This window comes from Paramisgurnus dabryanus, chromosome 6, assembly GCF_030506205.2.
Source record: "Paramisgurnus dabryanus chromosome 6, PD_genome_1.1, whole genome shotgun sequence".
Classification (NCBI taxonomy): domain Eukaryota; kingdom Metazoa; phylum Chordata; class Actinopteri; order Cypriniformes; family Cobitidae; genus Paramisgurnus; species Paramisgurnus dabryanus.
The window spans coordinates 43,349,657-43,370,458 of NC_133342.1; the positions used below are offsets into that span (position 1 = coordinate 43,349,657).

General features: G+C 40.2%; 3 non-coding genes across 3 annotated transcripts; all 3 read right to left on the reverse strand.

Annotated features, from left to right (window-relative positions):
* Positions 1-9: 9 nt before the first annotated feature.
* trnaa-ugc (transfer RNA alanine (anticodon UGC)) lies at positions 10-81 on the reverse strand. The gene has a single exon. It is a non-coding gene; the product is annotated as a tRNA-Ala (tRNA).
* A 147-nt stretch (positions 82-228) lies between these two features.
* Positions 229-300, reverse strand: trnaa-cgc (transfer RNA alanine (anticodon CGC)). The gene has a single exon. It is a non-coding gene; the product is annotated as a tRNA-Ala (tRNA).
* Positions 301-666: 366 nt separating this feature from the next.
* On the reverse strand, positions 667-738 carry trnaa-ugc (transfer RNA alanine (anticodon UGC)). The gene has a single exon. It is a non-coding gene; the product is annotated as a tRNA-Ala (tRNA).
* Positions 739-20,802: the final 20,064 nt, after the last annotated feature.

Here is a 20,802-nt window from a genome sequence, read left to right on the forward strand (position 1 = left end):
AAAGGCATTTGGAGACGCTGGGGATTGAACCCAGGACCTCATACATGCAAAGCATGCGCTCTACCACTGAGCTACATCCCCAGCTTGAAGAGCTCCAATGTGGCTAAGATGTTTAGGGTTTTTCATCTTACTAGAGGCAAGAAGCAGATAAAAGGAACTACTGTATGACTTGTAAATAAGATGCATCATCAATACTTATTCAGGGGTTCTTAAAATCATGAAGGCATTTGGAGATGCTGGGGATTGAACCCAGGACCTCATACATGCGAAGCATACGCTCTACCACTGAGCTACATCCCCAGCTTGAAATGGTCCAATGTGGCAAAGATGTTTAGGGTTTTTCGTCTTACTAGAGGCAAGAAGAATAGAAAAGAATCTACTGTATGACTTGTAAATCAGCTGAAACATCAACACTTATTAAGGGGTCCTTACAATCATAAAGATATTTGGAGATACTGGGGATTAAACCCAGGACCTCATATATGCAAAGCATGCACTCTATTATTGAGATACATCCCCAGCTTGAAATGCTCCAATGTGGCTAAGATGTTTAGGGTTTTTCGTCTTACTAGAGGCAAGAAGAACAGAAAATAATCTACTGTATGACTTGTAAATCAGCTGAAACATCAACACTTATTAAGGGGTCCTTACAATTATAAAGATATTTGGAGATACTGGGGATTGAACCCAGGACCTCATACATGCAAAGCATGTGCTCTACCACTGAGCTATATCCCCAGCTTGACTACTGTATGACTTGTAAATCAGCTGAAACATCAACACTTATTAAGGGGTCCTTACAATTATAAAGATATTTGGAGATACTGGGGATTAAACCCAGGACCTTATACATGCAAAGCATGCGCTCTACCACAGAGCTACATCCCAGCATGAAAAGCTCCAATGTGGCTAAGATGTTTAGGGTTTTTCATTTTACTAGAGGCAAGAAGCAGATAAAAGGAACTACTGTATGACTTGTAAATAAGATGCATCATCAATACTTATTCAGGGGTTCTTAAAATCATGAATGCATTTGGAGATGCCAGGGATTGAAACCAGGACCTCATACATGCGAAGCATGCCCTCTACCACTGAGCTACATCCTCAGCTTGACTACTGTATAACTTGTAAATCAGATGCAACATCAACACTTATTAAGGGGTTCTTACAATCATAAAAGCATTTGGAGATACTGGGGATTGAACCCAGGACCTCATACATGCAAAGCATGCGCTCTACCACTGAGTTACATTCCCAGCTTGAAGCGCTCCAATGTGGCTAAGATGTTTAGGGTTTTTCATCTTACTAGAGGCAAGAAGCAGATAAAAGGAACTACTGTATGACTTGTAAATAAGATTCATCATCAATACTTATTCAGGGGTTCTTAAAATCATGAAGGCATTTGGAGATGCTGTGGATTGAACCCAGGACCTCATACATGCAGAGCATGTGCTCTACCACTGAGCTACATCACCAACTTAAAATGCTCCAATGTGGCTAAGATGTTTAGGGTTTTTCGTCTTACTAGAGGCAAGAAGAACAGAAAAGAATCTACTGTATGACTTGTAAATCAGCTGAAACATCAACACTTATTAAGGGGTCCTTACAATCATAAAGGCATTTGGAGATACTGGGGATTGAACCCAGCATGAACCCCGCAAGAAATGGTGTGAGATCATGAACAAGGCCTCACTGGACCTCACCCTCCTTGTAGTTGAGTTCACACAGAAAGAATTAAATAAGGTACGAGAAGAAATTGAAGAAACCAAATCCTCCATTACAGCATCTCATGGTGAAGTCAACTTTAACCAACAACTGGAATTACTTAAAACCTCTTTGGGAGAATTCAAGAAAGATATACAACAAAAGAAGATTCGCAAATTTCGTAGAGACACTTTAGACTTTAAAGAAAACAGAGTCTATCCCTGGCTCAACCGTAACAGTACATTCTCAAGATCCTCACGGAAGGTACGGTTTGTGGACGAGACTCGACACACCTCTGCATCCAGTGGTGACAGTGAAGTGGACTTTTTAGACAACACCAGCGAACCAGAACATCATCCCAGAATGGCACGTCAATATCCACTTCGCAGAAGACCACCACCACCCGTCGGGGGAGACGTGGGAAGAAGAGGAGACACCTTACAACCAACTCTGAGGAGGGGAACACGTCAAAAGACCAGCTGATCTTCAACCTTACCGGTCAAGAACTGTGTCCACAAGAAGTAAGTCTTCTTAATAAAGGTCTCAGCTTTGTTCCCACTAGAACCACAGATCCTTTTGTTACTAAAATCGAACTGTTCAAGTTTTTTTCGGACTTTAAGACTGAAATGTTGGTACAAAAATGAGAAAGTGAATCAACCGAACTCATATAATTACTATGGTCGAGCAAGATTTAAACCTAAAAGCACTTTCTGTCCACCTGTGTCTAATTCTTCTATTGAGACATATTGTAGATTAGTGGAAAGAGATGTGTCTAGCCTTTTTGAACAGACATCGTCCCAGAATTCAAAACCAAACTTGACATTTTCTGAAAAACAAGCTCTTGAAGAACTATGTCAGAACAAAGACATTATCATCAAACCTGCTGATAAAGGAGGTGGTCTGGTGGTTATGCCTCGTTCACTCTATATTAATGAGGCTCTTCGCCAACTCAATAACAGTAGCTACTATCGAGTCCTGCCATCAGACCCTACGACTCAGTTTCAAAAGGAGATTGAGAAATTTATTCTGGAAGCACATGCTCATCAGCTAATCTCTGATAAAGAGATGCAATATTTATTGAATAGCTCTCCGACCAGACCTGTCTTTTACATCTTACCCAAGGTACATAAAAGTTTGGTTGATCCACCGGGACGACCCATAGTTGCAGGAAATAATAGTCTGACTGAACCACTCTCTAACTTTGTCGATTTTGTGCTGAGACCTTTAGTTACTTCCCTTCCTAGCTACTTAAGAGACACTGCTGACTTTTTACAATGTATAGCAACTCTACAATATGTTCATTGTGATGTTATACTGGCAACCATGGATGTGACCTCACTTTACACAAACATTCCACATAACGAAGGCCTTTTGGCTTTAGAACATTTTCTTGACCTGCGCTATGATGATGAGGGTCTGCCGACCAAATTTATCACTGATATGGCCAAAATGGTGCTCACTAAAAACTACTTTCTATTTGAAAATAAATACTATTTACAAGTTGAGGGCACAGCCATGGGGGCCACTATGGCTCCTGATTATGCAAATTTATATTTGGGTTTTTTGGAGGACTTTTATGTCTTTAATAACAATCCTTTCCTTGACAACATTATCTTATTCAAGAGATACATTGATGACTGCTTTGTTATTTACAAGGGATCTGAAAGTGACTTTGAAGCATTTGTCCTATATATGAATTGTCTCAGGCCCTCTATCAAATTTACCTATCATGTGGGGATCACAGATGTCAATTTCTTAGACACCTCTATTTCAATTGTAGACAACCATATAGTCTCTTCCCTCTATAGAAAAGATACAGCCAAGAACAGTCTTCTTCATGCCAATAGTGCTCATCCAACCCCCTTAAAACGTGGCTTACCATATAGTCAATTATTGAGACTCCATCGTATCTGTTCCAGGAGAGACGACTTTGAGTCGAAAGCCCAGACTATGTACATGGACTTTAAATCACGGGGCTATCCTACCAAGTGGCTTGATATTGCTCTTAAGAAGGTCTCTAAAATACAAAGACACGAGGGGACCAACTTGACCAAAGATACAAAAAACAAGAGTTTTTCATGTACTTTCAAATCCACATATAGTCAAAAACATCATCAAGAAACATTGGCATATTATTCAAAGTGATCCTCAATTTTTGAATATATTTAATGATCAACCACTTTGTGTTTTCTCCAGGAGCTCTAATTTGAGGGACAAACTGGTCCATGCTGATACCCATATCTCGTCTCCAACCACTCTCATCGATGCCCAAGGCAACTTCCCATGTCACAATTGTTCTTCTTGTACTAAGTATGTTAAATGTAAATCATTCACACATCCTCGTACACTAAAAACATACAAGATTAGACAATTGATTACCTGCAAAAGCACACATGTGATTTACATCATCGTTTGTCCATGTTCACAACTGTATGTTGGGAAAACTACACGTGCATTACGCACAAGAATAATTGAACACACTAGTGCTATTAGAAGACAGGATGATACATCTTCAATTTCTCGTCATTTCAAGTCTGCTAACCACTCTCCAGCTGACATGAAGTTCCTGGGCATCGAGAGGATTCTCCCCCACAGGAGAGGTGGTGATAGAGACAGAAAATTACTCCAAAGGGAGGCTTTTGGGGTTTTTGAACTGAAATCTTTATTTCCTGAGGGTATGAATGAAGAACTTGAACTATCATGTTTTTTGTAAAATTCAACTATTCTCTACAGTTTATGTCTCATATTTCCTTCTAAATGTTGTTGTAACTGGTTGTGAATTTTGCTTAAGTGATCAATGAGGTAATCACTGAGATAATTGTTCACAAATTACTTACTTGAGATAATTGCTTTCAGCTGATTGACCTCAATTACTGACTTGTTCAAAAAGGGTGAATCTTGTTTGTCAATCGAGCACTGAGGAAAGCAAGAGCTGAAACGTTTGCTCGCCTTGTCTGTTTTTATATTCACTTGCACTCTGCACTTTATAAATAAAAACCATGTTTTTGTAGACTTATTGTCACAAGTGGATCAGTGTGTGGTTAGCCACTCTCTTTACTCGATTGAACCCAGGACCTCATACATGCGAAGCATGCGCTCTACCACTGAGCTACATCCCTTGAAAAGCTCCAATGTGGCTAAGATGTTTAGGGTTTTTCTTAGGGTATGACTTGTAAATAAGATGCAGGTCAGTATTTCCAGCCTCTTTTCCTGGACTCGAGAAGGACGAACACAGGTAAGTATGTCACGGAGTGACCAAATGCAGGCGGAATGAAAAATGGCGGAAATAGTTCCGCCCGGGCCGATTTCCACAAACACCATGCTGGTTACGGCTGACTCCGGGCAAGCAAGATTAAGTATAATAACAAACAGGTGTGCGAAACGAATGGGGCGATCTGTGATTGGCTTTCGCAAGAAGAGGAGGCGCATAAATAGAGCAGTAAAAGAGTCAGAGTTCAGGTTGGGGCAGTTGTTCCGTGAGTTCGCTCTGTGAGCCCGCTGGGGTGTTGTTATGAAAGGGGGCGGGTTAGGGGAAGCTGCAAAACCGAAACTAAAAGTAAAAGATGACCGTCTGGAAGCAGCCTTCAAAAAAGGATTTGAAAAGCCACGTTTGTCCGGCGTTCGCGGAGTAGCGAAGCGGAAAACAACGGTGGTGGAAAAGACGCGTCGTGTGAAGTTTGTTTCGGGTGAAGCCGTTTGGTGTCTGCTGGGAGTTCGGTGGACGGGCTGAAGCGAAGAAAGAGACGGTTTGATGTGGATTACTGGGTGGGCGAAGAGCTACGGATATTGTGCTGGAGTGAGAAACCATATATGCTGCAGTGTCATTGTGATCCTGTTATGTGTATTGAAGGAACTGGAGATGTTGAACTGATGTGACGAGCAAATCGAAAGAGAGGAAGTTGAGTTGGAGGATTAAAACGTCTGTTGTGAGTCTGTTTCAGTCACTGTGAAGCGTGGGAGTAGTGGAAGAGGAGGAGGAGTTTTAACATTGTTTTATCTATGCCTTCACGTGCTGTTCTCCTGCCCCCTGTCGCCGTCTCGTCCAGGTCTCCGTATCCAGAGCTGAAGTTGTGATACTGACCCTAGTTCACTGTGAGTGTGAAGATTGCGGTGGGTGCTTGTATTGAAGTGAGTACACTTGAAGAAGTGTTGTGCCGTGCTGTCCTCAATGTCTGTCAGCAATCATATCCTAGGCTGAGGAAAGAGCCATGTGTATGAGGAGTCGAGTGGTGGCATCGGATGGCCGTTTCTTACCTGTGTACGATCAAAGGACCGGTTTCATCCTCCTACGCCTGCGAAAAGAGGTGTCGTTTGTTCTGCTGCATATATAGTGGAGTTGATAAACGTGAGTGAAGTGTGTGTTCTCTGCTACCAGCCTACTGGTAGCAAAGTTGATCCGGTGTTCGCGGAGAAGCGAAGTGGCGAGAGTACGGGGGCTGAAGAGACGAGTATGAGGAATGGTTGGTTTCCGTGAATTCGCTCTGGGTGCCCCCTGGGTTTGTTATGAAAGGAGGCGGGTGAGGGGAAGCCCGAAAAAGGAAACTGAAACTGAAGACGAGCGTCTGGATGACGAGGCCAATGGCAGAGACGAAGTAGCCTTCAGGGAAGGAGGAAGTTTATTCTGGCAAGCGCTGTGGGTGAGACGAAAGTGGTCGGTGTGTTTGGAGAGACGTATTGATGTGGATTTGCTGGCTGTGCGAAATCAAGACGGAGAATTGGGCTGAAACCAAGACGAAGTTAAGTGTTCAATCATTCATTCTGAAGTAATTGTTACTGATTTGACTGTGTACCTTGAAAAGATTGTGTACGTTCGAAGGACACAGGAAACGGACCTAAGGGAAGAAATTAGAGACAAAAGCAACAAAGCGATTGGTGTCAACGAGGCCTCGGATGCATGGGACATCTGCAAGCAAGAGGGAAGCACTCAGTAGTTAAAGGGACAGTGTGTTACGTTGGAATTCGTCTTGCTGTTGCTTTGCCATTTGCACAGTTGCTAATACTGTTACCCCAGTTTATCTCTGTCTGCTGATTAAGTGTGTGAGGCTCGTGTGGAGGATCTGTGGGCGTGCTGGAACCAGCTGAGACGAGGAAGGAGGAGCTCATAGATCGTGGCCTCGACATTTACATCTGGTTGTCCTCTGCCCCAGTCATTCGACTATTCAGGAGTACAAACCCAGCCAAACGTTGTGACCCTGACCCTATATCACTGTGAGTGGAGTGCTGTGGGTGAGTCTTTTTGAAGTGTGCACACTTGGACAATTGTAGTGCTGTGCCGTTGTCAGTGTTGTCAGTGGTCACCTCCTAGGCTGAAGAAAGAGCCCTGTGTCAGAAGAGCGGAGTGTTGGCGTTGGACAGCCTTATATACATACCTCCTTCCTGCCTGGTGGTGGCGTCATGGCTGTGGAGAGTGCCAGCCTATGCCCAGTTTGTACTCCCGCCCATTCACTCGCCTGTATGCATCCCTGAACGCCCAAAGCTAAAAGCCCAGTGTACTCACTTGAATGCATCTCTGTACGCCCAAAGCTAAAAGCCCAGTGTACTCACCTGTATGCATCCCTGTACACCCAAAGCTAAAAGCCCAGTATACTCACATGTATGCATCCCTGTATGCCCAAAGCTATGAGCCCAGTGTACGCCCTGTATACCGACCTGAATCCTCACCCGCGTATGCATGTTTGTAAGCAATACAAGCCTGCGCGGTGATGTTTGCTGTGAAGAGAAAAAAATCTATTTATATTTGACATCTATAAAAAATAATATATTTATATACAGATATAATGCTCATTTGGTTTGGTTTATTTTGAGTGTGACAGTCCCTCTATAAGCACCAATCAATCACAAAGCATCACTTTTCCTCTTTCTCAGTGGATGAACTGAATTAAAGCTGCTGTAATCTGCAGTTATATACATTTTACAGAGACCAGTATTCATTAGATTTTAAGAACTTTTTGGCACTTTTATCAGGAGAAAAGTATAAGACAAAATAGATTATAAGCTTAGGAATATAAACCTATTAGGCAAATAAAACCTATAATCTTTAGTACTCTTTTGACTACAGTATGAACAAAGTAAAAAACAAAACAAGAGTCATAAAGTGACCAATGGCGTGCAATGTGAAATTTACTCTCTGAATACATTTAAATAGAAATGAGCTATGACCAACCTGACACACATTCATACATAAATCACAATAATGATGATACACAGGTGCATTGTAAAGCAACAAATACCAGAGAGAGACAACAAAAAATAACAGTATAAAATATAGCAATAAAACTAAAACAGTAACACGGGAATGTTTTGGTGCATGCTGAGAACTCAGATATATAAACAGGAGCCTTCACAATCTAACCATTAGTAAAATTAATAAATAGTAATTTAGCTGTAAATAATATGACTAACATGATGAACTTTCATCGATAACCTCATCCAGGACGATCCCTCATGCTCAGGCACTAGAATACCTTAAATACTGCCTGTAACCGCCGGTAAGTGGGGTTCTTGCTGTTTGAAGGAGTTAATGGATGTCCAGGGGTCTAGTGTTTTTTATGTGTTATTTGACTGCACATTGTTCGTACTTTAAACTATTATTATTACAGTATTTATAAAAAAATCAGAACAGGATTAGAAAAGAATGATACTTTAGGCCTTTGCTTTTAACAAAAACTTTTCATGTGCCCCTTTAACCACCTGCCCCTTCAAAGGTATCTGCACGGTCCTGTTGCTATTGCTGTGCTGGTTGAGGGAGAAAATCTTTTAAGTTAAATTAGTAAAATAGTAGCGCTCAATGTACTGCGTTATTTTGCTTAGCAGGAACATTAAAAAATTTGCCAAATCATCTATAAAAACAAATGTGCAAGGGCTAGGGGGTGCGTTAAGCCAAACATGTGACTACACCCCAATAGGTCCATACCGTATGCATATGCAATCTTTTTTTTTTTTTTTTGAAGAACTGCCCATCTAGAGATTAAGAGACCAATGGTTATGCCAATATCCAGTTTCTTTCATTCGTGGAATTATCAGAGCGAAAGTAGCAAGTTTCTATAAAAATATAAAGGATTGTCAGGAGAAAATAAACAGTTTTAAGGTAAGGTATATATTTAATTTGCAATCATGTTAAGGAATGATGAATGAAAAAAAAACTAATGTTGTACCTTAATGAATTTCACACAAACTTTAATGTATTAAAGAAGATGAGTTAGTTGTTACTCTAAAATATTTTATTCACTCACAGAGAGTGCATAAAAACAAAGAGTGACACACATAAAACATTGTGTTTATAGTATTGTCTTTTGTCTATTTAGTAAAAACACTGTAAAAAGAAAACGTTGGATCAATTTAAATTGCGTTTAATTGTGTAAAGTGCGTTTAATTGTTAACGAACTTCAAGTGAAATTTTTAAGTTGAAAATGTTCAAATATTTTACGTATTTTTAATTGAAGTTTTTAAGTAGAGCAGATTTTACTTTTTACAGTGTATATTAGGGGTGAGCGGGGCACAAACCATCCCACATGATCATTTGAAGACATCTATTTTACACAGTTACAAAGGGCTGAGAAATCTTTGCTTTTGATCTTTTTCTCTTACTCTCAGAAGACAATCTGCTGTGATTTTGTGAAAAGTGTTTTTGTTAGCATACTGTGCAAAGAGTGTTTTGCAGGCATGAAAGTAAATGTATTCTTCATATGTTTTATTAATTTCTAAATTGAGTATGTAAGTCATCAAATTCAACCGTACATTATGTTTATCGCTGACTTAAACTTAAAACATAACACCATATTAAAACATTTTCAGTAACTGATATTAGACTTGAAAACACAGTTTTTACACAGTGTTACAACTAAGCCTAAAGTACACAATGATAATAAAATGAAGACAAAGTACTATAAATTCATTCTTACTTATTCATTTAGCTGACGCTTTTATCCAAAGCGACTTAAAATTGCTGTATGTCAGAGGTTGCATGCCTCTGGAGCAACTAGGGGTTAAGTGTCTTGCTCAGGGACACAATGGTGTGTCACAGTGGATTCGAACAGAGGTCTCTCACACCAAAGGCGTGTATCTTATCCACTGCGCCATCACCACCCCCATTATACTGTATGTTATTACTATTAATCAAAATTATAATTTTTAATACAATATCAGAGGCATTTAATGAAAATTACTTTTTTTTTCATAGTTATAATTGTGTGGCTTTTTCAAAAATATCTATCCATATGCATAAATGAATAATAGAGGGATGCTTAGATGAAAGATCGTGAATTGATGGATTTGTGTGAATATCTATAGACAGATGTACTATAATATCTACCTCTAGAATGATATTAAAGTATCTGTGTTTAAAAATAATTTTCTAGCAAGTGTTAAAATGTTCTGTTAAAATGAAGTTTTAACATTTGCACTTCTGTCACAAATAGTAATTTTACATGAACATTAGGATCTAGAAACCAATTGTTAATTTGTAGTACTTGCATATAAAGTATCATTTATCTAACTCAAACATTTTTTGAATGTCTGAGCCAAACCCAAAATCCGTTAGGTTGTGCCCCCCTCTCCCTAATTGTATATGTGCAACAATATATTGCAGAAATTGTTATAAGACATTGTTATCATATTTTTTGTTAAATTACAATGGAAAACAATATTTTAAGGACAATATGTCTGTGTTATTGTTTTTTAATTGTTATATTAAGTTGATTGAAATTTCAAACATGAAGACGAATAAATCCAGTGAGGCTGATAGCCTTCAGGTCTTTTGAAAATTGGACAAGCCAGTTTTTTTATCATGCAGATTTTTGAAATCCCAAACATTAATATAATGCATTCAGTATTATAGACAATGGAGTAGATTGAGGAAGAAATAATTGTAAAATAGTTTAAAAAAAATTAATTAAAACTAGTTAATGTAAATGTTTTAAGCCTAACAAAAAAGAAAAACATAAATACACTTCTTTATATAAAGCATATGAAGACACATATAAAGATATCATGTCACCTGTGCATTCACTGCATTCAATACAATGTAAATGTATCAAGAATTCTTTTACTAATGTTTTCACATTTCGAACAGATCAGTGTGCCATGATGGTGAAACATCAGCAAGGAGCTGTAACAGCAGTTATGAACATGAGTTTGTTTGTGCTGCTTCTGCTGTCAGGTTGGTATCATCAATTAAATCTGTTTTTACAAGTATATGTGTGCACATGCATTTATTTAAACATGTTTATTTTAACAGGACTTATGGGCAGCACTTCTGGTTTACAGCGAAAGTACTATTATATCAATAAGAGTATGGTATGGTCAGACCCTGCTGAAAAAACCAACATACCAGCAAGACCAGCATATGTTGTGTTTTGGTGCTGGTTTGCTAGTGAACACCAGCTAAACCAGCATCAAACCAGCATCAGCACCAGCATTAGCACCAGCTAAACCAGCACCAAACCAGCATTAGCACCAGCTAAACCAGCATTAGTACCAGCATCCCATGCTGGTCATACCAGCATATGTTGTGTTTTGGTGCTGGTATGCTGTGACCACAAGCTAAACCAGCATAGACCAGCATAATTCCCATGCTGGTCCATGCTGGTTTGATGCTGTTTTTTTTTCAACAGGGGAGTTACTGTAGAGAGAGATACACTGATCTGGCTACTGTAGACTCGATGGATGATGTGAACACGATGATGAAAACAGTGAATGATGGGTACAGTGGATCAGTCTGGATTGGACTGCAGAGGGTGACACAGAATCGCTGGGGTTGGTCTATGAGAGATGAAAATCTTGCAAAGTACAGTCCATGGGCCACAGGAGAACCTACCGGTGAAGACTGTGGCTTTTTTCCAACAATGCATGGTGTGATCATTTATGTTGGACCGAGTTACAATTTGTGTGCTACAATGGTAAGTAGTCAAATTATTGACTGTGCTTATAGACCCTTTGCAAACACGTGACCTAGACCACGTGACGACGCCATGCTGGATGGCAAAATCACTGACGCACTAGGTTGATTAGTAATAGACGAGCGGGATTTTTGATTAGTTTTAAACAGTTTAAAAATATATTACACTAAAATACATGGCTTCTTATACTAAGGTAGGGCATTTGGTAGGTCCTCACAAAAAGCGCTATTTAGAGAAGTTAGAAATAGCGGGACTGGATACCGACCCTTACCTTCTTCCTCCTTCAATTTTCATGGACCTCATTAAACGCTGAGTCTGCCCGACTTCAGCCCGCATGATTTGTACCACTATGTGGTAAACGGGATATCCCCATACACTGGTGCTGATCTTAAGGTTTTTAAAAGTCTGCAGAGCTGCCAACTTCTGAGTAAAGGCGGACCCTTTTGTAACATTTCGACTTGCTCTCGCGGTACTCTGATGTCCTCGCTGCCGAACTTCCTGCGCAGCGCCACATAAAGTGAAATGCTCTTTGACTCTTTGCAGCAAAGTACCAGAAACATGAGAAGTGGTGGCACGCAAAAGACAGTGAAGGTACGCTAAAATATAAAAGTGTCAGTACTGCGCGCACTGGTTTAGCTACTTACATCGTGAAAATGGATGTGTGGCGTGAGAATGGGGTCAATTGCGATGCGTGGGAGTTAGCAGCTATGATTTATGGTGTCACTGCAGCATTAAACAATAACATTCATGTAAAAATAATGTATTTATGCCACTTTTCTGTAATGGTAGGTGCATCATAGCAACACGAAATAACCATTTTATGACCCTAACGAACACAAACACGTACTTGTTCGGCTTGCCGTCCGTCTACAACATAGCACTTCCGCCGTCCGTCATGGCGTCCATAATTCGCGCGAGTAGAGCGTGACGTCACGTGCCAGGGGTCTATATTCAGTTTAAGTGAGAGGAACAGCTAAGACCTGATGGTTTTGCGTATGTCAATAGCAAGTACTGGATTCATCATGGTAAACAATTATAAAACCTGGAGAAATGCTCAGAGTTACTGCAGACAGTATCACACTGACCTGGCCACCATCCACAACCCTTATGAGCAGAGCCGGGTAAATGCAGTTGTTGGAGAAAGAACATCATGGTTCTGGATCGGTCTGTTCTTAGACTATTGGCAGTGGTCTGACCAATGGAGCCGCTTCTATAGGAACTGGGATACAGGATACTCATCCAAGAGTCTTGTTAACTGTGTTGGCATGTCAGCAGTTTCTGGGAAATGGATTCAATGTAGCTGTGACCAGATGTACCCATTTATCTGCTATGATGGCAGGTTTAACATCTTTTTATATGATTTATATGTATTAATGTATTTTTTATTAAAATAAACTTGAAATTTGGATTCTTTTAGGGATTAAAAGACAGACTGTCCGTCTGAATTTGTCCCACAATGGAAAATAAAATTTAACCGATCCTTCACTACAGATTGCCATTCTGAATGAGGTTTTTCTCTGTCTTAAATACTGTCATCAGATTCTGGAACATTAACACAATTTTTTAACTATATAGTAAAAGTACATTATCTTTCATACAACCAGGTAACATAATAATATTTTTTTTATATAATATAGACTTTTATAATATTATGTATAGTATGATGCCATACCTAAAACATTAGTTGAATTTGAGCTTGATGTCCGGTTTAGTTTGTTGTTTCATCGAAACTTAGCAAGTAATTTTGAAGATATTAACCTTCACCAATTCAAATGGATAGGACCTGGAGATGTTACAAATATGGCTGCTGTGTGTGGTGGCGTATTCACAAAAGCACTTTGAACACTCAATAGTCATTAAATCAGTTAAATCACAGACCTGTTAATTGTTGTGGAAATGGCCCATATTTTTACTTCATTATTTTTATACTGCAATGTTTGAGTTTTCTATCCAATTACCATTACTGTTGCTTTTAGTCACAATTTAGTATTACTGGTATATGTGATTTTTAAGCTATGTGTGTTGTGGTTTGTTTCTTGCTGGTCTTTCAGATACATAAAAAGCTAAAGAGTGCTGGGCTGAATAACACATCCATAAGCTGGAGAAAGGATAAAGGTGAAGAGATTTTTCATCTGGACAGCAAACGTGCAGTGAATTCAAGAACATGTGATGCGAATGTTCCACTTGAACATTAAGCCTCAAGAACATATAAACAATACATATGATGTTTTATTAACAAAGTTCGAGAGGAGCACGTTCAAATAATCTGCTAAACTATCTCATAATTACGACCAGCTGTCAACAATCAGCAATCGGGTGTCCACCAGATCGGCATGAGTGGAAGCCTATATAAACATGCAGCTCACCCACATCCTTCGACAGTTCTTAGCATCCCTCCACCACCCCGTCTCCTCACACTTACTTGGTTACTTCTTTGGGGGGGTGTTCTGGGTTCGGGCCTCGGGCCTAATACAGACCCCGGAGCCCTCTCTTTGTTTAGGAGTGCCAAATGCCGAGCTCAGAGCCCTCTCCTCAGACAGAACGCCAAATACGCATAACATTAATTCTATCTGACTTATTTGTAAGTGTGAATTCTTGAAATGTCATGTTTCATTGATGTGAACATGAGTCATGATCAGAAACGGATTGAGAAACGGATAACTATTAGCTTAAGCCAGGACTAGGCCTTAGTTTAATTTAAAAATATAACTACTTTTAACAAATGTGCCGTACTAAAAACATTCCTTGTGTGCATTTTGAGGCAAAACAATCTAGCCTGATGATTGTTACTTTTATTCTTAAAAAAAGTTTGTAATCTCTTCCCATTTTATGCTTAGACATGTGGAGGAGTGCAATATACAGTGCCCTTTTAAATGTCAGTTGTTAAAATTAAATATTTTTTAATGTAAAATCAGCATAAAAATATTTTATTTAGTTCTTGAGATATAGCATGGAAGTACATTTGTAAATTTAAACGGAGAGAAGCAATTTAATCTTAAACGTTTTAATGAAAAATTGTTCATTTAAAACAAGTTGCTTTGAAATGATAATGAAAATAAATGTATTTGCCAAGAGTTGCATATGTAGTTTAATTTTTTTAATAAAATCACACCATGTTTATTCTTTTATCAAGTTACTTGTTTAAGCAAATGATACTTATGCATTTGGCAGATGCTTTTATCCAAACCGACATACAGTGCATTACCAACTATACACTGCTATGCTCTACCACTGAGCTATACAGGAGCACATGCAATAATGCATGCTTTCTAAATGCATGCACTCAAAAAAATGCTGGGTTATTTACAAATCCATAAGCTAATTATATGTGACCAGTCACGGAAAGTAAGGACACAAGTCGGATCTGGGCCATTTTCAGTTATTCACAGATTCATGTAAGTGCAGTGTCTAAGCTTTCCAACGATGTGTAACACATGGAAATCTAATAAGATTTGGAGAAGTTGTGGCCATTTGAATTTAGGAACTCAGAAAAACTCAAACCGAGAAAACAGAGACGAAAGGGACTCATTTAGGGAGACTAGGGCTCATTTACATCTCATTTAGCTAAGCCATACCTGCTGTAAAGCCGTTTTGAGATACAGATGTTCTAGCATCATATGTAGTATTTTGTGACAGAAGTCCGTTAGTAGTCTAACGTTAAAACATTTTAAACTGTGTTCCGAAGATTAACAGAGGTCTTCCGAGTTTAGAATGACATAAGGGTAAGTCATTAATGACATTATTTTCATTTTTGGGCGAACTATCCTTATTTAGTAGTCAGCTGTTCGCTTTGGGGGGGGGGGCGAAAACTCAAGCCGCTTATACAGCATGTAGATGTCACACGGTGACGATCTTTCCAGGGGCGGAACCAAACTCTCCAAATTTTGGTTCCGCCCCTGGAAAGATCGTCACCGTGTGACATCTACATGCTGTATAAGCGGCTTGAGTTTCGGAAGTGTTTCCGCCCGGCCCGGAAAAGACGAACACCGGAACTTCCGGTAGCGCCGCGAGCAGGAAAATCAGCGAATTGAATGCAGGTGCGTCTAGTTAACAGGACGGCTGATGATTGGAGTACACGCTGATCAGGGCAGCATAAAGGATCATCCAAAACCACAGTTGGGGAGTGGAGTTTGTGTGTAGTTGTTGGCCTCGTTTGGTGCACTTGTTATTGGGCTGTTTTTCTCTCAGGCTGAAGCTGGCGTGGCTGTGTGGGACGTAGTAAACCTTAGTGGTTGAAGGATGATCGGAAGCTACTGAGAACAGAAACGAAACCAAAGGAGAAGCGGAATTAGCGTGAGTGTTTGCTATATTGAAGAAATTGTGACAAAGTGAATCCGCTGTTCAACCCTGTTGGGGGAAGAAACGCCTCGTTCTGCGTGGCTGAAGTTGATCGCCTGTGTGGAACAAAGAGGAGAACATTAGAAGAGAACTTACAGCGATTGTGAGTATGAAACATTGAGTGTTTGCTATATTGAAGATATTGTGACAAAGTGAATCCGCTGTGCAACCCTGTTGGGGGAGGAAACGCCTCGTTCTGTGTGGCTGGAGTTGATCGCCTGGGTGGACAAAGAGGAGAACATTAGAAGAGAACTTACAGCGACTGTGAGTATGAAACATTGAGTTTGAGGACACACTTTACAATAACCTGTTTCGTAGCAGACAACTCCAGGAAAAGGAGGACGGCCCTACCCCTAAACAGTGTGGTGGGCGAGCCGAAGAAAGATAAACTGGGGCTGTCACAGCAATGTAAATGCGGACTGGGCCGTGCTAAACATCGCCAAACGGACTCTGGCGAAGTGGAGGAAGACGGGCGTCCTAAGTGTTCACTTTGAGTGCGGTGGGTAAGTCTCTGTTGTTGTGGAAATTTCACTTTGACGTGGTGCTGTGTACTGCTGTGTGTGTGTATTGTCAGAAAACCCCCCCGCCTCCGCAAAATCTCGCCGTGGGAGAACGAAGAGGCTGCCGGTGTCAGTTGTTATTACCTGGCCTATGCTGTGAGCACGCTCTGGATGTACAGTATTTCTGTGGTGGTGTAGCCGTCGTTTCTTTGTACCTGGGTTATTCTGGAGAGTGGTGGTGAAGAGTTGGACCGCTAGAGGCTGTAGTGAGGTGGAGGAGACCCCGTCTGTCCCGAGGCCTCTTCAAAGGGGCGCCCCTGTCCGGTGTTCTATCGTCTAGTAAGTGGAGAGCAGAGGGCAGCGCTCGGCTCGGTGAGACAGTGTGGCATTTTCCCCTCTGCAACCGCATCAACCGTCGAGAGGGTTTGTCCCCGACGCTGCATCACAAACAGTCTCCAATCGTCGGGTAAATCGAGAGAGTCCGGTCACCGTAAGTCCACCACATTTTCAGTCCAAATATAACATCTGTGAAATTTGACTGCCATCTGACCAAGAGTGTTGTTGTGTGGAATAGAACGAGGGAAGTGTACGAGGAAAACCTCGTCTGTACCGTACTTACTGTACGTTGTCCCAAGTGGAGAGGTGAGAGCTAACCAACTTTGAATAACCGTATCTTTGTGTCCCAGCCCGCAGCCTGTGGAGAGAGAAAGAGAAAGAACACGAGGAAACCCTGTCTGTACCGTACTTGCTGTACGTTGTCACAAGTGGAGAGGTGAGAGCCAAACAACGTTGAATAACCGTAACTTTGTGTCCCCGCCCGCAGCCTGTAGAGAGAGAAAGAGGGAGAGCACGAGGAAAACCCTACCTGTACCATACTTACTGTACGTTGTCCCAAGTGGAGAGTCAACAGCCTGTGGAGAAAGAAAGTAGAGAAAGGGACGAGTAAAACCTTACCTGTACTGCACTTACCACACGTCGTTCCCGGCCGAAAAAGGTGAGAGGAAGTCCATCGTAGTAAGATTAACTGATCTTCTGTTTTCCAGCGACAGTCTGCAGAAAGGGAGAGAAGAGACACAGATGTGAGACAAAAGAACGCTCGTTACAACTACCCCCAGTATCACGTACTGAAGAAACACTGAGGAAGAGGAGGGCGCCACGGGAACTCAAGACCAGGCGGAGGAGCCTGAGTCCTACATTCCCCCCGCAGTGCATTGGACCCCTTCTGCCCCCCTCTCTTACTCTTTCAAATTTATCGATTCCAAATTCGATTCCCGCTTATCGATTCTGATCCCAAACGATTCTTGGTTTCGATTCCAAAGGGGTGAAAAGCAATAATAAATCAAAAATATTTAATTTGTGCAATTACAGCTGAACACATAAAATGAGGATACATAAAAACAAACAGCTGCAAAACTTTTTAATTAAAGCTTTTAATACACAACACTTGTTGGCTGCGATCAAATAAAGTGTACAAAGTGCACTTGAACATATTTAAAGTGCAAACAGAGGTCTACAGTTGCCACCAGAGCTGTCATTGTGAGATAATGATCTTGGGACATACTTGTCCAGCTATCGCTGGTCAGGGCCACTTTGCTTACAGTTGTTAGCTCAGTAATCAAGTTCGCCTTTTCTACCTGAAGGGGGTGTGTACTTTGCGTTGAGCGCCCTGGTCATCGCTCTGAAAATAAACAAACATGTCTAGGCTAGCTGTGGCAAGGCTAAATGATTTTTAAATCATTTTCCCTCGTAATATAACACCTACCTAAATGATGGCGACTCAACTACAGAAAATGCATGCAGCCCTTTTACTTTAAATGTAGTGACCGACCTGTCACACTCCTCAGTTTTTTCCTGCGTGAGTTTTCCTTTTAAAGCGAGGGAGAAAGGGGTCTCATGTGTAGGATCATGTGTCGGCGCTGCAGCCGCACTTCAGCTGGCAGCGGCTGAAGAGCACTCAGGGTGCACAGAGTCGGTACTCGGGGTCTGCAACGCATTAAACATGGTGCATTCTTTTAACTCGATTTGATGCACCAACCACAGATGCTTTGCCATGTTGCTGGTGACACCCGTCGTGCAAGATAATATTTAGTTTTTTGCTTTAATTATTTAGCTTTGTCTTTTGTTGACTGTGCAAAATGCAGCCACACTCTTGAGCGCCTTCCTGCCCTTCCACCACGGTCCATCGTGCGATTGCGAACTGACTGACTTTTAGGATCCGAGCGGACGGTCCTGCGCACTGTGCACAGATGGCTATAGGTCACGTGACGTGCGGTCCGGAATCTAAAAGTGGAATCGAAATTTTAATTTTATAACAAGGATCCGATTCCTTCCTTATGGATCCGATTTAGCAACCCTAATTATAACACAGGTATATTATTATGGGGTGGTTTCCCAGACAGAAATTAGCTTAAGCCAGTCTAGGTCTTAGTATAACAAGGCTGCTTACACCAAGCGTGAGAACATCCATGTGCAAGGATGTTTTTTAGAAGTCTTTCAAATAGCAAAACAAATCCAAACAGGGTAATCCACAATCGTAATCCAAAAACAGGCAAAGGTCAAAACCAGAACATGAAACAGGATACAGAAACAAGACAATGACTATGACAGAACGCTCGGTAATGCAGCTGTGAGACTAACAAAACTTTGCAATGTGATATGGTGATTGACCAGGCTTTATACACAACAGACAGGAAGAGACAGTGAAACGTGACTTGTTTTTAAAATAAAAGAGATGAAACTAAAAACATGACTTCAAAAAAAAAAAGACCCAAATACAGAACACAAGACAAACCCCTAACATTTAGTTTAATTAGGAAATTAACAAACATGCCTTATTAAAAACATTACTTGTGGGCATTTTCAGGCAAAACAAAGGGAACCGATGTATTTTAAGATATGTCACTGCAAGTTGTTTTCAGTTTGGACAACTCTTAAATTTATTTTAGTCTAGGACTAGTCTAATCACTGTCCAGGAAACTGCTCCAAAATGTTATACTGAAATAAAAATGAAACACAGGTTCACTTTGTTAAAATGTCCAACCCTGGTCATGAGCAGAGCTAGATATGCGTTTCAAATTTACAGTAGGTTCAGGAACATTTTGTTAGCATGTTTGTGTACAATTTATAGCTAGGCAAGATCCTACCTGTAGGGGGTGTGGTTGGGTAATCATTTTAAAACTTTTTAAACATGCAACTGGAAAAAGGCCTTCAGGCAGCATCTCAATCTTTTCTCAGGAAACCATGGTTACATACGTAATCTGAATCTCTTTACTTTTGAAACAGTATTATTGTGCTACTATTACAATTCTAGCATTGACTACAAACATAACCAAAAGCAGTAAATGAATGTCTAGCTGTAAAAAATACTTGTGTACACTGTAAAAATTGCATCAAATCAACATAATTGTTTGTGCTACTTTCACTTTAGACATTTAACCAAATTAAACAATTTAAACTTGTTTTTATAAGATATGTCAATGGAAACACTTTAGATTACGGCACACAGTGTACTGTGTAATTACCTCGCAGAGGTGGGGACAATTCACACATGGTCAAGTCCAAGCAAGTCTTAACCATCAAGTCTCGATTCAAGTCTCTAGTCACAGTTCAGATAAATCAAGCAAGTCAAGTCAAGCATTCACCCTAAGCAAGTCAAGTCGAGTCCTGATAAGTTTCAAGTCAAGTCACCGTACTAAAATAAATAGGGTAATTTTTTTTACGATAGGACTAAAATTTGCATTAGGTACAGAAATTGAATCAAATGAATAATAACATTAATCAATAATCTTTATTGTATGAATTAAATATAATTATAATTTTTTTTAGAGCTACAGAATTGATTTTCTCTTTGTCTTGGGTTGTGTGACACAGACTTGAGATACATTGTGAGATACAGTTGCGCAACTCTCTCCATAGTCTACACATCAAGCGTTCTGATCTGAATAGTGAAGGGATGATCAGGAGCTGGACCAGACACATTCAACCGCATGTGCGTCTGTGCTTAGTTACAGAAAGCTGCTCACTTTATCACCTTTTTGTGGTTAAATTGTTTAAAATCACTTGTATGTAAACATTTGCATACGTTTCAGTAAGGATAATGGTCACATTTCTAATAAGAAAAAACATAATATGCAACCAAGGCCAAATTATCAAAAACAGAAAAGATTAATTTATTACATTAGTAATCATTAAAGAGTGAAACTGACTAAAAAGAGATGACTTTCTTACCTTTCCTTATGGTTCTAACACGTTGTGGTTGTCCTGTCGGATATTCTTGCATTGCATATTTTGCATCTGGCAAATCTTTTTTTATTGGCACTATCCAGTTCAAAGTCTTTATAGCCAAACGAGATTATTTGTGGAGC